This window comes from Balaenoptera physalus (genome assembly GCF_965194825.1).
Source record: "Balaenoptera physalus genome assembly, chromosome: 10".
Lineage (NCBI taxonomy): Eukaryota > Metazoa > Chordata > Mammalia > Artiodactyla > Balaenopteridae > Balaenoptera > Balaenoptera physalus.
In genome coordinates, this window is record NC_138889.1 from 76,422,215 (window position 1) to 76,441,299 (window position 19,085).

A 19,085-nucleotide genomic window follows, 5' to 3' on the forward strand; every position below is an offset into this window, starting at 1 on the left:
TTAAGCCCATGGGCCAAATCTGGTCACATGCATCCGTTTATATCTTCAGCTGCTTTCACACTGCAATGGCGGAGCTGAGTAGTTGCCATGCAGGGATTAGATGGACCCCAAAGCCTAACACATTTAAACTCTGGCTGTTTACTGGAAAAGTTCATCAACACCTGGTCTAGATGGTAAGTCCCATGAGAGCAGAAACTGTGTCCCCTCTGAGAGGTTTAGGGACGTCCTCAAGGTTACTCAGCTAGTAAGTGGCCTAAAAGTAGATGTGCCTGTGGAAGGCTCAACATCCAAGTCTGTCAGAGAAGTTACCAATTAAATGTGCACAAGTAGAGGTGGAATTTGACAAGAAAGAAATCCCTCCCAAGAATAAAAGTCTTATGACACATAGGGGGGTGAGGTCAGGGTCTGGGATAAGGCTTCTGAGCAGGGACTTCGCTCAGGCAGACTCACCACCATTTTCTAACTGCGTGGCCTCGGGCAAGTATGTACCATACATCTCTGAGCCTCAGTTGCCTCAGTTGTAAAATGGGTATAACAATCCTTATTTTGCAGGACTGTTATGAGGATTTATCATGATAATCTAAGCAAAACGCCAGCACAATGCCTGGCAAATATTGGGAGCTCTGTCCAGGGCTGGTTCCCCTCACTGGTCATGCTTTTCACCTGACAGAGACAGAGTAAGGGCCCTGGGATCATGAGTGGTAACAGAACGTAGAGGATGAAGTATTTTAGAATCACTGGACCTGCATTCAGATATCGGCCTCACTTTCCTCATCTGGAATATGGAGGAAAATAGAGCCTTCCTTGCAGGGGAGTAATAAAGATTGAATGTAATCATGTGCGCTATGTATTTAGAACCCTCAAGAATAGTAGATGGTAAGCGCTTAGTTGCTACCCCCTCGCAGATGAGCTGGCTTAGGTAGATTCTCGTTTCTCCTGAGCTGTCACAGGAAGGAGTAGCTTTGGGTGTCTCTAGGCCCCTCGTGGACCACACCCTGGGGGTAAAAGGCTCTGAGAAGTCTTCTGTCCTGTCTCACTGAAGTGGAAAGTTCCATAAAACCCAGAGGCGCAGCACGCCAAACCAGCTTAGCTACACTCCTGGCATGGGGACCAACCAGTGACTTTGAAAATGTGTGTTTTCCTGGATAAAACCTCTAATTGGACAATTGTAGGTCTTCTGGCTTTATGTCGACTTTATGACTTTGAAAGCTCTTAAGCTGGGGTGAGGAAAAATTTATGAATGGGATTTCTCTATTTCTGTAGCACTCTGACTCATGCTGTTGACCCAGCCGGGGGGCTGGGCTTCCATTACTTGCTAATTTCTCTTTGCCAGGTGGTCCTTACTCTGCCCGCTCCCTCACTGAGCCACAGCCCCAGTGACTAGAACCCAGGCAAAGGGTTTCTGGCTGCTTAAAAAATTGTCCTGTACCCAGATCGACTTCCCAGGTAAAGGAATATGGTGCTTGGGAATTTCTCAGGGAAGCTTTACAGTTTTCTCAAATTTTGAAAGCTTGTTTTACCAGGGTTTTTAAGTCCTTCTCATAGAAAACTCTCAAAATCTGAGTTAAAGGGCATCTGGCTTAGAGGAAAGGCTGATTCCTGGCTGATAAACATTTCCTTTGGGTCCCTACATCCAAGACTCTTTTGACAGTAGGCAACAGAGCTACAAAGACGTGTCTGGACCAGTGCAGCAATGAGACTGACTTCACTTAAAAATTGTGTTAGTTAGGGTAATGTAATCTTCTATAACAAAAAGACCCCCAAATGTATAAAGGCTCAACACAATAGAAATGTATTTCTTGTTCACATAACAAGGTTGACATTTCTGGTCAGCGGGTGGCTCTCCTCCATCCAGTGATTCAGGAACCCAGGGTCCTTCCATCCTATGGCTTCACCATCCTGCATCTAGTCAAAGGAAGGTACAAAAGAATGTGGAGAAGGCTCACCAGCTTCATAAAAGCCTCAGCCTGGAAATGGCTCTCATCACCTCTTACATTTCATCAGTGAGGTCACATGGCCACACCTAGATATAAATGGAGCTGGGAGCTGTTGTTGCTTTCTGGGAAATTCCTCCACGTGGAAGGAATATACCATAGAAGGAAAAGCATGAATTTTAGGGATAGTTAGCAATATTTGCTACAGAAAGGGAAATATACTAAAATGGAGTCCATAAAGAATTAAATACAGCTAGGGTGCCCTTGGATCTGGCATCTGGCCGACAATATCACTATCTTTGTCTGAATCCCTAGCTCTTAGGGCAGTGCCAAGCATATAGTAGGTGCTCAGTAAAGCTGGTGAAAGGGTCCTAATCTAATATGACTCTGGCGTCCTTATTAAAAGAGGAAATTAGGTCACAGATACACCCACAGAGGAAAGACCATGTGAAGACACAGGGAGAAGATGGTCATCTACAAGCTGAGGATAGAGGCCTCAGAAGAAACGAACCCTGCTGACACCTTGATCTTGGACTTCTAGCTTCTAGAATTGTGAGGAAATTAATTTCTGTGGCTTAAGCCACCCAGTGAATGGTAGTACTTTGTTATGGCAGAAAACCAACACAGGGGGAAATGAAGTCTGCTGTTCTCGCCCGCGTTTCTCTCCAGGGCATAGGCCATGAGGTAGCTGCGTGAACCTGGGTAGTGGGTAAAAACGGCAGGAGGCTCTCCTGGGCCTACAGCCCCGCAGGCCTCCCATGATGACCTGGGCACAAAGGGGGCCTCCCAGTCCATGAACACCATGACCGCCACCACCCGGCCCCTCCTCTGTGCCTCCCTGTGTTGGCTGCTGGCAGTCCTGAGACTCCTGGGTCATGGCCTCCAACCCAGGTGAGCTCAGTCCAGAGGGAGCCAGAAGTCCTGTATTTCCTGGATCCTAAGACGACATCAATTACAAAACACTATCCATTCAGTAACAGGGTTCCAGGAGGCAAGAAGAACTCTGACTCAGAAGCGTGGATTGTAAGAACTACCCTGATTTTAGTCAAGGGGAAATGGGACCACCTGCATGTCTTTGAATCAAGGAAGTGAAATCAATGGTTCTAGCACAGGGGTGTGTGCTGTGACAGGGAGGGTGCTGGGAGAGAGTGAGTGATTCTGCCTCGTGGGGGAGGTCAGGACCCTAGAGAACACATGTGAGGAGGAGAATGCCGGGCCAACGAGGCAGGAAGGGTATTCCCAGCAGAGGGAACAGCATGGACAAAAGAATAAGGTGTAGACGTAGCTGCAGTAGCAAGGATATGTGTAGAGGAGCAAAAGGAGGTGAGACAGGGCAGACAGACAGAGTGCAGACTGTGAAGGGCCTGGGATGCCATGCCCAAGGTCCTCAAGTGCATCTAGAGCAGAGGGTGGGAAATGAGGCCACAGGCCAGGAGAGCGCCCCGGGCCCATTCAGAACAGGGGGCTCCAAAGCAGGTCTGTTATCACAGCTCCATTTCCTTCAGAGGCCCCCCTCGTGAGAGCACAGATGCTTGGTAACCAAGGGATGGTCTATTTAAAGCCACTTGTGAGTGGGTTCTAGGAAGCATACTGCAGGGTGGAGAGGGAGGGAGGGAAGGAGGAAGAAGGCCCTGAGGGGGAATGGTCTGCCCTGAGCCCACTGTGAGGTCTGGGGCAAGTCCCTGCCTCTCCCTGGGCCTCAGCTTCCAGCACCTCGTGGTGGAAAATTGTGCAGGCTCAAGAGGCAGCTGCGTGGGTTCAAAGCCAGGCTCCATCTCTTACGGTATGTGTGCTTTGGTCAAATTACTTAACCTCTGGGCCTAAGTTTTCTCCTATGTTAAGGGGCTAATAATGGTACCTACCTTTTAAAGGTGCTATGAGGATTAAATGAGATAATGCACATAAAGCCCCTTTAACAGTGTCTGACACACGCAAAACACTCAAAATCAGCTATTGTAAAATATGATGAGATGATCATGATGGACTAGCTTTGGAGGTTTTAAACCTTACACAGTGGTTTTTTCCAACATATTTGGAACTGCAGTGTGTAAGAAAGGTTACGTTGACCTCTTCTGGTTGATGCAGGTGGAGACCCCGAGACCAGGCCCTCAGCATCCCGCATTCCACAGGGCTGTCTCCCAGCACCCCCTCCCCCCAGGGCACCTCCGCAGAACTCTTAGGCACCAAAAACACCAGGTTGAAAGCGATTGTCCCAGAAGATTGCTGAGGTCTCTCAGCGGCTCTTTTTTTTTTTTTTTTAATTTTATTGAAGTAGAGTTGATTTACAATATTGTGTTAATTTCTTCTCTCAGCTGCTCTTGTTAATCTAATTCTTATTTCTGAAACCTGAGTATACATCTGGAATAGCTATCCTTTACAGCTCAAAATCCATTTTCCAAAATCATCAGCTGCGCCAGGCCTCAGGGACAGTCTGGGAAAGGCAAACCAAAGTGCACACGGAGAGGTGAGGAAGTTATTTGAACAAAAATCCTGACTGCAAAGACCCACAGACGACCAAGTACCACCTCCGCATTTTTTTTAAGCCAGTACATTTTTAGTTAAGGAATTTCACACACTGTGATTCATTCCACTGCCTATCAAAGTTACCTTAGTTCCTCCAAAACTTGAGTCAAACTTATCTTCAAGATAGGCATTTTTAAAAGATCCCATACTTCATCCACAGTTGTTTGTCAGTCAGCCTGGTCGCAGTTTTCTTAGTTGGGTTTCTTTATCTCCACTTGAATAAGGACGTACTGATGACGTACTTCAGAGAGTATCCCACCTAGAATCTTTGGGATCTAGTTTTTCAAATAATTCACTTTAGGGCTCTAACAGTTGAACTGCAAGAAGTATATTGCTATTTTGGCCAATGATCTAAAATGCATTATTCCTTAACACATTTCTCGTATTGCAGTTGTGGTACATCCAGTTTTCACTCATGACCTTAGCAAAAAGGTTAACAGTCTCATTATCACCATTTCAATAAATTTACTGTGATGTAAGCAGAACTTGTGTCTCAATTTAGTCCCATGAACAATTTCTGGACAATATGACCAACAGTGCCATTCTCATTAAGAATGAGGCTTTACCTCCACAGTTTTTTATTGAGGTATAGTTGATTTACAATATTATATAAGATTCAGGTGTACAACATAGTAATCCATAATTTTGGAAGGTTATACTCCATTTATAGTCATTATAAAATATCGGCCATATTCCTCGTGTTGTACAATATTTCCTTGTAGCTTATTTATTTTATACATAGTATTTGTACCTCTTAATCTCCTACCCCTATCTTTTCCCTTCTCCCTTCCCTCTCCCTGCTGGTAATCACTGTTCTCTACATCTGTGAGTCTGTTTCTTTTTCGTTATAGTCGCTAGTTTGTTGTATTTTTTAGATAAGTGATATCATACAGTATTTGTCTTCCTCTGTCTGACTTATTTCACTTAGCATAATACCTTCCAAGTCCATCCATTTGTTGCAAATGGCAAAATTTCATTCTTTTTCGTGGCTGAGTAGTATTCCATTGTATGTATATACCACATCTTCTTTATCCATTTATCTGTTGATGGACACTTAGTTTTCTTCCATGTCTCGGCTATTGTAAATAAAGCTGCTATGAACATTGAGGTTCATGTATCTTTCTGAATTCGTGTTTTTGTTTTCTTTGGATATATACCCAGGAGTGGAATTACTGGATCACATGGTAGTTTCGGTTTTTTGAGGAACCTTCATATTGTTTTCCACAATGGCTTTAGGAGCATATTTTTTAAAGATCAGTCGTGCAGATGTGACCATCTCCACCAGTCAGAGTCCAGGGTAGTTTCTCATCCCTTTGCCTCTAGATGGTCGGCACTGCCATTGCCCTGTGTGTGGTGCCCTATGGTTGTCTCTTCTCCATTATGGGACTGCGTCTTGTTCTTTCACCTCCGATCCTAGCATAGGGTCTTTTTTTAGCTGGCACCCAATAAATAGATATTGGATTGATCAAATGGAATTGAATATGGAACCCCTACATGGTCAACTCCAAGCTGCATTCAACAATGACCCAGAGGCTTTGCAGACACCGCCACCCCGGAACCTCCCGTGCTGCCCAACCGTGGTCAACCCTACCGTGTTCTTTGACATCGCCGTCGACGGTGAGCCCTTGGGCCGCGTCTCCTTCGAGCTGTTTGCAGACAAAGTTCCAAAGACAGTAGAAAACTTTCGTGCTCTGAGCACTGGGGAGAAAGGCTTTGGTTATAAAGTTTCCTGCTTTCACAGAATAATTCCGGGATTTATGTGCCAGGGTGGTGACTTCACACGCCATAATGACACTGGTGGCACGTCCATCTGTGGGGAGAAATTTGATGATGAGAATTTCCTCCTGAAGCACACGGGTCCTGGCATCTTGTCCATGGCAAATGCTGGCCCCAACACAAACGGTTCCCAGGTTTTCATCTGCACTGCCAAGACTGAGTGGTTGGATGGCAAGCATGTGGTCTTTGGCAAGGTGAAAGAGGGCATGAATATTGTGGAAGCCATGGAGCGCTTTGGGTCCAGGAATGGCAAGACCAGCAGGAAGCTCACCATTGCTGACTGTGGACAAATCTAATAATAAATTTGCCTTGTGTTTTATCTTAACCACCAGACCAGAGCACCCCTTCATCCCCATCTGCTCGAAATGTACTATAATCTTTGTGCTCTCATTGCACTTCTTTGGGTTCCATATTTTCCTTATTCCCCTCCAAGTTTAGCTGAATTGCAAAGTTTATGGTTATGAAATAAAAACTAAACAACCAAAAAAAAAAACAAAAAACAAAAACAATGACCCGGAAAGACCTGGATCCTGACTGCACAGTGGTCATTGATGGGGTGGGAAGATTACTAAGTACAGGTGTGATAGGGCTCATGACTTATTATTGAAAGATAAAATTCCAAAGCCCACAAGGGACAGGGGTTTGCCTTTAGGATCCACTAGGGCTGATCTTGGGAGGACCCTGGAAAATGTCACCTTGAGGTCCTGAAACAGAAGGTCTCCTTGTTTCCTGGGACCCCAGAACCCACTGCAGAGCTCTACCCGGCTTTTTCAGCATAAATAGAAGCCTGGTACCTTGTCGTACACTGTTTTCACAGCACATGCACTCTAGACATTGGCCTTTAGGCTTCCATGGCAGACTCCAATTTGCAGGCCACAGTGCGCAAAAGCTGGGAGAACAAGCCCAATCCCCAGCCTATTCTCACCGACTGCCCTCTGCTTTTCCTTCCTTCTGCTTCTGCCTCTGGTCTCATGCCAGCTGCTTCAGCCACCTTGAGCTTGTCACTGTTCTCCAAGCTCTCCCACCCCTTAGCCATCAGGTTCTCTCTACCTGGAATGTCCTTTCCTGCACCACTACCCCCTTTTATACCTACTGAGCTCCTACTCATTCTTCAAAACAATCCCAAATGCCACCTCCTCTAGGAAGCCTTCCTAAATCTCCCCAGTTGGAATTTTTAACTTTTCCTTCTCCCATCCTTCCATAGAACTTATACAGCACGTATGGTATTCTGCTTGGGTTTAAGTTATATCTCTTACTTCCGTTACTATGTTATAAACTCAGTGAGGGCAAAGAGTTTTATTTTACTGGGTATTCGCATATATGTGGGAAGTCCATGGATTTGAACTTCAATTCCTAGATCTTTATGGATATGTAAATTTAGACAAGTTACCTAATGTGTTTGAGTCTTAGTATTCCAGTCTGTAGAATGGAGGTAAGAAACCCTTTTTTCATAAGCTTATTGTGAACATTAAAAAAGATGAAGTAATAATGAAAATGAAATAATAATAATGAGAGCTAGTATTAAGTGCTCACTTAGGCACTGATCTAAACTCTTTAAAAGCTCATTTAAAACATTTTTTTAAAGTTTAGAAATAATTATAGATTTGCAGGAAATTGCAAAATAGTGTGGAGAGATCCTTTGTGAGGGCACCCAGTTTTCTCCAGTGGTTAAATCTTACACAATTATAGTACAGTATCAAAACAAGAAACTGACATTGGCATGATGGTGTGTGAGTACAGTTCTGTGTCCACTTGTGTAGATTTGTGTAACCACCACCACAATCAAGACACAGATCTATTCTATCGCCACAGAAATCTCCCTTATGCTATTTCTTTATAGAGCCACCCTTCTCCCTTCTACCAGTAAGCCAGTAAGGGTGGCTTACTTTTTGCCGCCCACCCTTCTCCCTTCTACCATGCTTAACTCCTGGCAACCATTAGTGTGCTTTCTATCTGCATACTTTTTTCATTTCAACAATGTTATCTGAATGGAATGACACAGTATGTGACCTTGTAAGGTTGACTTTTTTCACTCAGCGTAATCCATCCAAGTTGTTTTATGCTCAGTAGTTCATTCCTTTGTTGTTGCTGAGTAATATTCCATGGTGGGATGTACCATGGTCTAGCCATCGAAGGACATCTGGGTTGTTTCTAGTTTGGGGCTATTACAAATAAAACTGCTACAAGCATTCATGTATAGGTTTTTACGTGAATCTAAGAATTCATTTCTCTGAGATAAATGTCCAGGAGTGTAATTGTTGGGTTATATGGTAAGTGTATGTTTGATTTTTTAAGGAAGAGTCAACTGTTTTGCAGATTGGCTTGTACCATTGTACATTCCCATCAGTAATGTACGGTTGATTCCATTTCTCCACATCTTTGCCAGCATTTGGTGTTGTCGCTATTTTTTTTTTAAATCTTAGCTCTTCTAATAGGTATGGTGTGACATCTCACCATGGTCTTACTTGCATTTCCCCAGGAGTGAGGGATGTTGAGCATCTTTTCACATGCCTATTTGCCAACTGAATATCCTCTTTGGTAAAATGGCTCTTCACGTCACTTGTTCATTTTCTAATTGGATTGTCTGGTTTTTTAATGTGGAGTTGAGAGTCCTTGGTCAGACATGTGCTTTGCACAAGTAGCTCAGTTAATCCTCATAACAAACCATGAAGAAGATACTAAGATGATCCCAATATACCAGATGAGGAAGCTGAGGCACCGTGATCAGCACGCTGCCTGGCATGCAGCAGATGGGCAGTGAATAATCACCGTGAGCCATGCAGATGGAGCTCAGACCTTAGGCACGTACAGCTCACGGGATTTTGGTGGAAATGGTGGGGCTGCTGGAGATAAGGATGAGAAGATAAAAGTTGAAGCCAGCAGTGAGTAGAGGGATTTAATGTCAGCTCATCAGCCCCGTTTAACAGGCTGAGAAGTTGAGGCACAAGCATTGGAACACACTTCCATCTGGAAATCCCAGTAAGCCTGCTAGAATTGTCCCTTCTTTTCATCCACATCTTACCTCTCTCCTGTACCACAGGTTTGGTGAAGAGCTGCCAGTTTCCACTGCGGGGATTTTTTTTTTCTCCATGCCTACCCTTTCCAGGGCACTGGGAGGCAGCTTGATGTCATGGGAAGCACAGGGCCAGGGGTCCCAGCCTGGCACTGAATAGTGTGGGAATTGAACGCTTTACCCCCCTGAACTTTCCATCTCCACATCTGTAAAATGGGAGTAACGACAGTAGCTAACTGGCAGGGTGGTTGTGTGGATTAAACGGAGAGCAGAGGGTGAGAACCGGGCTTTAGTAACACACATGGATTCAGAATGGAGCTCTCTCCTTTCTATCTATGTGACCTTGAACAATGTTCTTAACTCTTCTAAGCCTCAGTTTCCTTATCTGGAAAATGGGGACTATCACAGTTCTACCTTATAGGGCTGGGGTGAAGATTAAGTAAGATGATACATGTGAAGCATTTGAACAGATCCTCTCTCTAGATGAACAGGATGAAGCACTACTTTTTGCCAGAATCTGCTTATCTTAGGTTGAGTTCATGCAAAGTAAGATGAGGCACCAAGACAAGGATATAGGTGCAAGAAGTTTACTTGGGAGGGGATCCCAGGAAGCGGAGTGAGAGAGAGGAAGGGAGACGGGGAAGGGAGTTGCTGCTCTGTGGGCATCTGGGGCTCAGAGAGATCGTGGGGGACATGCCTCAGAATTGTTGCACTGGGTTTGGGGGTGGTGAGGAGGATGCAGTGTTTATCCACCATCTCCCAGGCCTCCTAGGCTGAGGGTTGATCCTGGGACATTAATTCTGCCATGCTTTTACCTGCCCTGAACTTGAATTAAGCATATTTCCACGACCAGAGAGAGAGAGAGAGACAGAGACATCCAGGGGGCCTGAACTATCTCCAAGGGGACTTGGGTGGGTGCTGGCAGCCTCTGCTACGTTACACTAAGCACTTAAAACATTAACTCATTCAATCCCTACAATAACTTTAAGAAAGCGCACGATTTCCATCCCCATTACAACCCAGCTCCCAAACACTTGCAGACACATTCAAGAAATGAAAGTTCCACAGCACGATACTAGTCCTTGCTCTGCCCAATGCACTCTGAAATTTTCTGTATTTTTTATCACGTTATTTAAAAAATGCTATTTGTCACCCACTAAACTGTTTTCATAACCCAGTAACGGGCTGCAATCTACAGTTTTGGAAAAGATGGTGCTCTAACATTTGATTTAATAGGACAACGTTGATGACAGTGATGATGTCATAGGGCTGGCATCCGGCCTGGTGCCCAGAATGTGCCCAGAGAATGTTGGTTTCCTTGCTTGCCCCTCTTGGCAAACCAGAGCCCGTGAGCAGCTGCCTCCCAGGCTTGCAGACGGAGGCCTGAGCTGGCTCAGCTCGTCTCCTGCTCTGACCCAGACCTGCCCCAGTGGGGTCTGTTCAGCCTCCTCCAGGGGGATGGGCACCATCTTGGGCCGTGACCTCCAAGTCACCAGCTCCCCAGAAGCCAGCCCCTCCTTGGGAGACGAGGTTATGCCCTGTCCCCACGACGCTGTCACTTCCTTCCCCTGAGTCTTTCTGAGTGAGGATTGTTCCCCTAATCAGGATGGAGACGCAGCTCATTACAAGCTGGTGAGGCAACGGCTCTGTGCTCCAGGCCCGAGACAGGCTGTCTGGGAGCTTGGCCAGCTTCCCGCTGCCCTGGACACCAGGGCAGTGGCCTCAGAGCGGAGCCAGCCTGCTGGGTTGGTTTGCCCCCTTCCCCAGGGACACAGGCAGACAGACACTCTGCTGAAACTTCCACGGCTTCCACTATCACAAAAATTCTGCCGTGCTCAGACGATGAGTTTCTTCCAACCCTCAGTGCTTCTTCGAGAGCATCTCAACAGCATCTTTAATAATAACTGGCATTTACTGGGCATTTACCATGCGCTAAGCACTATGTCGAATGCTTTATATGCAGCGTGTTACAGCGTGTGGTCTTTACAGCAGACCCACTAGATAGGCATGATCGTCCCCGGTCCACAGACGCAGAAACTGAGGCGTGGAATGTTTCGGTAACTTGACAAGCTCACCAGGCAGTTACTAAGTGGCCACACCCAGCTGTCCCCAGATTCCACACCTGCTTCCCACATCGCCAGACTGCCTGCAGGAATGTCACCCAAAGTTCCCCCTTCCTCCTGGTTTCCAACCCTGGCTTCACTCTGTGCAGCGGCCAGGTGAGTTCCCACAGGTGACTTCCCCTCTGCAAGCCAAGTTGCCCTCTTCCATTCCTAATGGCACCTCCTTTTCTTCCTAAGGCTGTTAGGAGGAGTCAAGGAAATAATGTGTATAAATGAATTTCTGAGAGTTCCTGGTGCGTTAGAAGGTTCTCAATAAATCTATTTATAAAAGAGGCGATTCAGCTCTTTTTCCACTGACTTACAGCATCCCGCAGCCATTTCCCACAGGCATGATGTCACCATCCTGAGGGGGCATGGCAGCCGATCTAGAAGCCTTCCTGTGCTCCTGGGCTTCTCACTTGTGCCTTGTCTCACCCCGCTGCTCGGCCACACTGACGGCCCCCGGGCAGAAGTCTCCAGCATGACTACTGTCTCTCGGAGGGCTGCGAAGAAACCATTTATTTCTTCCAGCAGCAGACCCCTCCGCCCGGGAACAAGGGGGAGTGGTCGTGTAGTGGGGGCAGAGGCTGGTGCTGGAATTCTCATTAGCTGCAGTTGAATTACTGCCTGCAGTATAGGTTTATAACAACAGTAAGCCCCAATTAGTTGCTTGTTGCTTCAGAAATAATTACTGATAGCGGCCCCTTTGTCTTTGCTGTAATTCCAGCTTCATTCCCAAGCTGCAGGGCTCTAAATGGAAAAGTTAGGGTTCTGGGATGCATGTGGAATGTTTGCACCGAATGGTGGGTTTCGCCAGGGTGCGTGCGTCTGTCTGAGATGAGTGGAGGCGTGCCCATGGCCGGTTCCCCCCCATGAAGACACCTCTGCAGGGGAACCCTGGGACCTTGATCCCGAGCGGATGATGGAGATGGGGCTCTGCTTTCAAGGCGGGTGGGCCTGAGAAGTGCTACCCTCTGCACAGACAGACCACACTGTGAACCGTGCCTGCGACATAACCCCTCCGCTGCCCCGGGGACCAGTCCCAGCTGCTAACCATAGCAGCGACAGGCACAGCCGGGTGGCAGAGCTGCTTTCCAGGGTGAGGAGGGGGTGTGCCATTTCCCCTGCGAGGACAGAGCCCCGGTCTCGGCCACGCCTCTGATCCACAGTCTAAGGGGGCCTTCCTACCGCACTGAGGAGAACTTGGGCATGCGGGGACCTCAGGGTTCCCCAGCACGGGAGGCAGGCACAGCGACCGGCCATCTGTGCTCCTTGGGGGATACGCTCAGGTAAGGCCATCCATGGCTTTGTTCCAGTCTCCTAGCTTCAGGGCATTCTTCTTTGCTCTGAACCTGCTTTCATGCTGCTTTGCCTTTCTAACTTTTATTCTGTTGCACCTGTGAGAATATTGTAGTGCCGAGAAGCTATTGTCTTTGGAAGCTGTGTAGTAATTAGAGCTAACATGTATTGGTAACTTATTATCTGCCAGACACTTTTCTATGTGTTTTAGATGTATGTTCTCATTTAATCCTCACCCATAACTCCCTGACGTAAGTACAATTGTTATCATCAGCCCTGATTTGCAGATGGGGAAACTGAGCCTCAGAAAGTTTATGTAATTTGCCAAGGTCACCCAGCCCATCAATGGCGTAGCTGGGGATTCCCTCCCAAGCAGTTTGGCTCCACAGCCAGGCTTTTGACCACTAGGTAATCCTGCCTCTTATTGGAAGAACTTGAACCTTTAGGGAACTGGGTACCTCACAATGCAAATATCCCCACTGATTTTTCTTTGATCGGCTCTGAATAATATGTTCTTTCATGGCCAGCTTTCTTTTTAAAAAATTCTTGGGTTGGTTTTTCATTCCAACTGTGTTCTCTGAAAGCTTCTCCCCATGTGGACCCTCCACGGTGGGTCCGGCCAGATGCCCTCTGTTCTCAGTGCTTCTGCAGCTTCAGTGATGAATGAAGTGGGTGGAGAATCTTTTGGACCTGGCCCAAGGGCCACCCTCATTTTGAGGTGACAAAGCCCTCTTTCCCACCATGCGGGCCAGCTCTCAGCCCTTTCCCGTGCGTCCTGTCCCTCTTCCTTTATGACCAACTTGTCGAAGAAAGAAGCCACACTGCTGGGCCAGTAATTTGCTGTTTTTCCACCATGTTTTTTGGTCTCTTTCCTCATGAGGATCCTTTCCAATGAAATTGCAAACTATTTGGCTGGAGGAACCCGCTGAAAATTCATCCTTTCTCGTGTTTTCCTTCTTGCCTTCTGTTCACTTCATCCGTTGGCCCAAACCACGATGCTGTCTCATTGTCAATCATCTGGGCTCTTCTGTGTTTGGAAGTTCATTTGGAAAATCGGGTCTACGAGGCAGAAACGCTCCATATCATCCCAGACACAAAGGGGCCCTTTGAAGGTGCAAAGGGTTTGGGATTAAGTAAGTAAGCAAACAAGCGTGGCCTTTGAGGAGAGGAGTGTGGGAGGGTGAGGAGAAAAAGAAAACAGCTTCATAAAACTGTACCTCAGTTTATTTAGACAAGGGGAGCTTATTTGTGTTTATTCTGTGCTCACATCCCAGAGTTTCAAGGAATGCCCCTTTAATCTACTCCAGAGGCACGGGGGCTCTTGCCAAAAATCCTTTGATGGCCAATCTTTTTTGGAGCGTCAGGTGAAATGTGGGCTCGGGGGAGGCTGTCCTGTTTGACAGCCAGCATGAGGGGTACCTGGTCTATTTCCCCACTTCCTGGGACTTTTCCCCTTCCGCGGGAGGGCTTGTGTGTGCCCTTCCCTCCCCAGCTCTTCCCCTAGTTACGTGTGTCCAGAAAAACCTCAAGGCTCAATGCGTAATAGCCCTTCTTTTCTTCTCTTTCCAAACCAGCTTGCACCCCTGTCTTAGTTTGGGTCCTCCCAAACTGACCCTGAGGGAGGGATTGCGATGCACGTAGTTTATTTGGGAAATGATTCCAGGCAGCATTATGAGGGTGGGGGGGTGAGGCAAAGAGAGGAGGAGGTCCATCAAAGGGGCCTCGTGGGTGGGTAACTGTTGTGGGAAGCTGGGGCTCAGTCCTGTTAGGGACCCTCTGAGGGACTGTGTGGGGCACACCTCGGAATTGGCCCACTGACGTATTTATCCACCAACTCACAGGCCTCATTGGTTGCGGGGGGCTCCTGGGTGTGAGCGCCCCAGCACCTCTGGCCTGCCGTGTTTGGTGGCCAAGCATCTCTCAGAGAGAGAATGGCCCCATGCAGAGGGCCACTGCCACCGTCTGTGGGGGATCTCTAGGCTCGGCCAACAGTGATGCCAGAGTGTCAACAGCATCTGCTAAAGCAACCAAATGCTCAAGCACCATGAGCGTCAGACAGAGGAATAACAATGGTCAATATTGACCTCTAACCTCTAACCAATTACATGTCTATTAATCTTATCGGTCTGCCGAAACCTTGGAGGTAGGCCCGCTGTCGGGATCTGCGGTGTAGCCTTGCGGCTGAGAACATGGACTCTGGAGCTGGAATAACTGTGTTCAAATCTCATCTCTTCTGCTGAGCAGTTGTGTGACTCAGGCCAATTACTTGGCTTCTTTGAGCCTCAGTTTCCACATCTGCAAAATGGGGGTAACAGTAGTACCTATTTGATAGGGTTGTTTTGAAGTTTAAAATAGTTAATATTATACATATAAAATATTATACATATACATATAAAAGTACTACCACAGTAGCTGGCCTGCAGTGGGTGTTCAATCAACACTAGCCACGGTCATCGTTCTACAGATGAGGACATCAAAGCTCGGGGGTTATTATGAGCTGCACAGAGGATGCAAGACCTTAACGCAGGCTTTCTGCAGCCACAGTCACTCCTTTCCTACTATACCACAGGACTTTGTAATCATTAACATGTGAGAAAGCACTTTATATACTGTAAAACGCTCTACAAATGCTTTGGTTATGAGCTGACTATTTCCTGATCCTTGTAACAGCAGATATAGTGGTGTTCTCTTAAGAGCTCCAGTCTAGCCTTTGAATTCTGCTATCTGTCATTGCTGTAGAGCTGGCAGTGGGCACAGTGCCTGGTTGAACATCAGCTAAGTGGGTGAGTGACCAAAGGCCCCAGGACGGGCCCCACTGACACTTCCCATCAGAGTTCCCACCTTGGAACTTCCACTTAAGTCTGGCCTTATCTCCATCACACGCCCCAAATGCTGCATCTCCCAATGCCCACAGGCCCCCCTCGGAAGTGCTCCCTGCTCCGCCTGCCTTCGGCCTGCTCCAGCCATCACTGTCCCCCAAGCACAACCTCTACAATTTCTCCTTCAGGTTGCCACGCCCACCAGCCCTCCCTGACCTCCCCCCACCCAGGGCTCAGAGCTGCCCTCTGCTTGCTCCCACCCCGACCCCGATGTCTGCCTCATCATGTGCTCCTGCGGTGTGTGTGAGAGGGGCCTCCGCACCTGCCTGAAAGCTCCTTGTGGGCAGAGCCGAGTGGCACCTGTCCTTTTTTCATCTATTTATCCATTGTGGTAACAGACACTGTACCCCATTGGGTGATTAATTAGGAAATCCGGACACACAGAACGAGCTTGGTCCATGGCTGGAGGAGCTCAGTCTGAGGGGAGAATGGCATGCAAACATCCCTAATGATGACAGTGAATCTTGGTGGGGACACAGAGCTGAGAGTGCCCAGAGACTAGGGTCATCTCTCTCCATGTGGTGCAGTCAGGGAGGCTCTTATGGAGGTGACACTAGAGCTGAACTCTTAGCTTAGGGTTGATTGGGTTGCAAGGAAAAGCAGCCTCCTCTAGGAAAAGCCAGGTGGAGGAAAAGGGGAGGGGGGCTGGATTTTAGAGGAATACAAGGAACCTTCTGGAAACAAAGAGCAGGCCCTCCCCCATGGGAGCAGAGGAGGCGTCAGGGCCCCTGGTCTTCTGTGTTGTCAGGGCCTGCCCTGCGCCTCTCCACGCAGCTTCCTTTCCCCACATGACCCCACACGGCCCAACTCTGAGCCTAGATGACCACACTTACCCACGCCCCATGGCCTCACCATATAGTTCCCGGTACCTGTGACACTTACCAGCCCAGCCTGGGCAAGGTGTCCATCCCGGCTCCAATCAGCTTTGGCCAGGGAAGCAGGGGCATCTAGTACAAAAAGGCTACCTCAGCCCCCCTCAGTGCTGGGAAGCGAAGACTGCATCTCTGTGGCGGTTTTGAAAGGGAGTGTGTTAATTTCCAGTGGCTGCCATTACAAACTACCATAAACTCGATGGCTAAAAACCACAGAAATTTATTCCCTCACCATTCTGGAGGCCGGAAGTCCAAAGTCAAAGTGTTGGCAGGGTTGTGCCCCCTCCAAAGGCTCTGGAAAGGCCTCTGGTTCTTGCCCCTTCCAGCTTCCGGTGGCTCCAGGCATCCCTTGGCTTGTGGCAGCATCACTCCCATCTCTGCCTCCGTCTTCACGTTGCTGTCTCCTCTGTGTCTTCTCCCCTGTTCTCCCCTTGTGAGGATACTTGTCATTGGATTTAGGGCCCACCCTAATCCATGAGGATCTCATCTTGAGATCCTTAGCTTAATTACATCTGCAAAGACCCTTTTTCCAAATAAAGGTTACGTTCACCGGTTCTGAATGGACATATCACTTGGGGGCCACCATTCAACCCCCCACAGTGAGAGTCTGGCAGATGGAGAAGGGAAAAGAGAGTGTATCGAGCTGAAGGGACAGCACAAGCTAAGAATCGTTGCTCAGGGAACAATGACATTACTGCTGCAGGGTCTGCTGATGGCAACAGAGGGGCCTGCAGTTAGGTGGGACCAGACCACAAAAGGCCTTCTGTGTGTCATAGTAGCTTTGCCCTGTCGGCAGCAAGTGGGCCACTGGTTGTTCATGAGCAGTGAACGAGCATCATAAAATGTGTTGTAGGCAGATCATCCTGGCTACAGCCTGGAGTTGTATTAGAGGCAGACAAGAATGGAGGGAGGGAGATAGTCATTCAATAAGTAGTGATAAAGCACCTACTGTGTGTCAGGCATGTTTTGAGAGATTTGGAGTATAGCAATGGAGAAAAGGAGTTAAGCTGCTGCTGCTGTATTAGGTCTTAAAACCAAAGGAAGGAAAGAAAAAAAAAGCAAAGAAACAAAGATTTATCATATTAACTAGCAATAAAAGCGGAAAAGGAAAATAAGGCAGAGAAATGGGTACAGCGAGCGATGGAAGGTTTCTGTACAGGAGGTTCAAGGACGACCTCTCTGATGAGGTGAAGTTTGAGCAAAGCCTGAAGGAAGGGAGGGAGGGAGCCATAAGGTTCCTGAGGGAACAGTGTCCTAGGCAGAGGGAATGGAAAGTGCAAATGTCCTGAGGCAGGAACATTCTTGGCAGGTTCAAGGAACAGCAAGGAAGAGAGTGTGGCTGGAAGAGACTAAGAGGGAAGAAGCAGTAGGTGAGAGCATCAGAGAGGAAGTGGGTTGGAGGCCCTGGGAAAAACCTGGCTTTTACTCTGAGTGAGATGGAGAGATTTGGGAGCATTTTAGGCCAAGAAACATCGTTGGACTTAAATGTTTTAAAAGGGTTGCTCTGGAGGAGAGATTAGGGGCCAGGAGTAGAGTGCAGTAGGAGGGTACTGTGATAGTAAGGATGAAGGGTGACACTAGCTTGAAGCGGGGTGTGATTGGTGAGATGGTGAAAAGCAACCAGATTCTGAATCTATATTAAATGTAGAGTTGATACAATTTGCAGATGGATCGCCTATGGAGTAGGAGAGAGAAAGAGTCGAAAAACTGACTCCAAAGTTTAGGCTCGAGCAACTGGCAGGATGGGGCTGTCATTTACCCAGAGAGGGGGGCAATGAAACAACCGGGATGGGGTCGAGAGGTTGGGGACATGCTAGTTATTGGTGGTTTGGGAAAAGTTAAGTTATTGAACCTTGCTTTGTGCCAAGCACTGTTCCAAACCCCTCACGGGTATTAACTCCATTGGAACTCATAGCTGCCCCATGAGATGGGAATCATAGTCACCCCACTTACAGGCGAAGAAACTAAGATACTGAGAAGTTAATTAACTCACCCAGGGTCCCCCAGGTAGTGAGCTGCTGAGCTGGGATTGAGTCCAGACATGTTCCTGACAATTACAAAGGACTGCCACTAGCTCTTTGAGAGGTTGAGGGGAGGCGGTGGGGGGAAGGGATATTTATTTAGGAAAAAAACACCCAGAGGAGATACTGACTTGCCTCCACCCAGCCTCCCCTGGGCCACCACACCCATCTAGATCTTTTGGCCTTTGGGAGAAACTCTTAATCCTCCAGCCCAGCCCCCTCTAAGATCCTCTTGCCAGGAGGGTAAAGGGGCACTCCCCTACACTGATCTTAAGCGTATTTACCATTTCCTCATGTTCTGTTTGTGACATGCTGGCTTTATTTCTATCTACTTCAAAAAATACACTGCAGGAAAAAAATGACTCGGTGGAAATGTTTAAGTTTCCGGGCCCCAAACCATTTCTAAATATTATTTTTAAAAAAGAAAAAAAATAATGAAAAGTGGCCTAAGCTCTGCATAGCTGAGAAGGCCTGTCCAACGGGGCGAGGGAGGATGGGCGGGTGGGGAGGAGGAGGAGGAGTAGGAGGAGGAGGGCCAGCGGCTGGCCTCGCATCCTCTCCCTGGTAGCAGCTGCAGGGCTGCCTCCTTTGCTTCATTTGTTTGCCTGGAAAGGATTCATGACGGAGGCTGCCTTTTTCTAAGGGCCTCTAGCAAGGACCCTACAA

General features: G+C 47.7%; 1 protein-coding gene and 1 pseudogene across 2 annotated transcripts in view; both read left to right on the top strand.

Annotated features, from left to right (window-relative positions):
* Positions 1–19,085, top strand: part of NAV2 (neuron navigator 2) — a 761,975-nt gene that overhangs the window by 244,463 nt on the left and 498,427 nt on the right. The gene's annotated exons all lie outside the window — the stretch shown is intronic.
* On the top strand, positions 5,924–6,558 carry LOC309667776 (peptidyl-prolyl cis-trans isomerase A pseudogene; annotated as a pseudogene). Its single transcript has one exon. The product of its transcript is annotated as a peptidyl-prolyl cis-trans isomerase A pseudogene (transcript).